This window comes from Arachis hypogaea, chromosome 20 (assembly GCF_003086295.3).
Source record: "Arachis hypogaea cultivar Tifrunner chromosome 20, arahy.Tifrunner.gnm2.J5K5, whole genome shotgun sequence".
Classification (NCBI taxonomy): Eukaryota; Viridiplantae; Streptophyta; class Magnoliopsida; order Fabales; family Fabaceae; genus Arachis; species Arachis hypogaea.
Genome location: NC_092055.1, coordinates 114,059,669 through 114,061,868, shown reverse-complemented (window position 1 = coordinate 114,061,868; position 2,200 = coordinate 114,059,669). Strand labels below are relative to the sequence as shown.

At 26.9% G+C, this 2,200-nt stretch overlaps 1 long non-coding RNA gene across 1 annotated transcript; it reads left to right on the top strand.

Moving 5' to 3' along the window:
- The first annotated feature begins 389 nt into the window (after positions 1 to 389).
- Positions 390 to 1,434, top strand: LOC140182608 (uncharacterized). Its single transcript, XR_011878534.1, has 3 exons — positions 390 to 643; positions 738 to 858; positions 1,153 to 1,434. It is a non-coding gene; the product is annotated as an uncharacterized lncRNA (long non-coding RNA).
- The last annotated feature ends 766 nt before the right edge of the window (positions 1,435 to 2,200 follow it).

Sequence of the window (2,200 nt, the reverse complement as noted above, 5' to 3'; positions counted from 1 at the left end):
ATCCATACATAAATTAAAATAGAAAAAGTAATAAAATCAATCCATACAAATAGACAGAGCTCCTAACCTTAACTGTGGAGGTTTAGTTGCTCATGGTTCAGAGAAAAATAAGGATTGTAAATTGGAATGGAATAATGTTGTGTTGGAATCACCCTGTTGAAATTCCCTTTTATATCTAATCCTAATTAATTTAAAATCTATCTTCTAAAACTAAAATAATATCTTTTCCTAAAAAATAATGTTTGAATTTAAATTAAAATTAATTAACAAGTCTTCAATTAATAGGTGGGGACCACTTGTTTTGTCCATCCTGCAGCTTCTAATCTGTGTTTTCTGGACTGAAAACTGAATAAAACTCTACCATAACAGAAAAGATATAAGCAACTTGATGAATCTTTAAATAGAAGCCCTGTTTTTATTTACGTCTGAACCTGCTAAGGGTCATATTTTGGTCTTCATTCCAATTCTTATCCTCATTTATCGAAGAAAAGGCATTTACAAAGAAGCCTTAATCCAAACAAGGATATACTTTATTAGTTGTTAGTGGATATCTAAATAACCTTCATTCTTCAAATATATTCAGTTTTATTCTCTATTTGTTATTTTGCAGAGATGAAGTTGTTTTTCATTGTCGAAGCTTTAGGTACTTTGGTCTATTTAAAGTATTACTGGCAAACCAATTGTTTAGATTAAATATCTCTAAACTTTTGTCCTAATTAAAAAAATGTCTCTTACAGGTGAAGGTCTTCTTTTTCGTTCTTGCCGTTCCTGAAACTGTTGCAGCAAAAATTGAGCTTTCAGATGGAGTTATACTGAGGTGTATTTTTTTCGTGGAAGCCAACTATGACCCCCTGTGAGGTTTGTCCTTCAACAAATTTGATACTTTATTTTCAGAGAAAAAATTCAATCATAGAAGTTAGAAATTTCTTGAGCTAACAATTTACTGCTGGATAACTATAATTGCAATTTACAAAAAAGTCCCTAGTTGTATAAAATGATTTATGTTATATGTATATATATTGTTGTAAACTCATGCAATATATTGTGGATGGATTTGACTGTTAATTTGCGTATCCCCATCTTTTATCAGTTTAGTGTTTCTTCTAAGACAGCTACTCAGCACTGTTCTTGATTTTCATGTTAATGATGCAGTTTGTTAGCTCTGCATTGAAACAAGCAGATTTGGAGTTTGAGCTAATACATCCGGTCCAACGGCGGGCAATCCCTCGGTTCACCAAAGCAGAGGAGAACAGTAAAACATTAGAGGATGAGGACTTAGTACCTTCAGCTCTAATTAAGTTCAAGCCATTGAAAACGGATTCTGTTGTTTTCACATGTGTTAAAAATAAATTGCTTCAAATTAGTGAGACGTTTGTAAATGCTTAAACAATTCCTTTTATATTAACAGTATTGGATTCTTCCCTAAGTTTTTTATTTTCTCTTGGTTTTGTGGGAGAATTGGATATAGATATATTTTTCTATTGTTTTAGTTTTCACATGGTATAGTAAAGTTGCTAATTAGCTAAATTCGCAAAATTGTTTTAAGATAATCATAAAAAAAAATTCGTTAATATTTTGGTTTTTAAAATAATAGATTTTTTTTATTATTCTATCTTTTTTATTAAATATTATAATCATATAGGAATAATATAATTCAGCTAACAGTTTTAATCTATTAAAATTATTCAGTTGTCCACAGTAAAACTAAAGCAAAGGCTGCAATTTATTTAAGCATCTTGATAATGACCAAATTAAAAAAGTAATACACACACAACTGTGTGCTAAGTTGCTAATTTTTTTATGGAGATGCTTTTGATAAAAAAATTTGTTATAACTTTCATAAAATAATTGCATAATGCTTTTAAAAATTAAAAAATATTAATTAATAATATAATAAAAAAATATTAATCAATAATATAATAATTTAATTTTTTAATTTAAAAACAAATAATTTGTATAATTTAAAAAAGGTATAATTAATAATAAATGAAAATATTATCTTTCTCCTAATAATATAATCATATAGAATGCTACCATTAATTAATTTGAAATTCACACTTTTTTCGTAAGTATAATGAAATTATTGATTAATACTATAATAAAGAATATCAACATAAAATTATATCCAATATATTAAGAAACAAACTATATTAACATAATTATCAAAAACAAACTAATTATGAAATTTTCATGCCTTAAG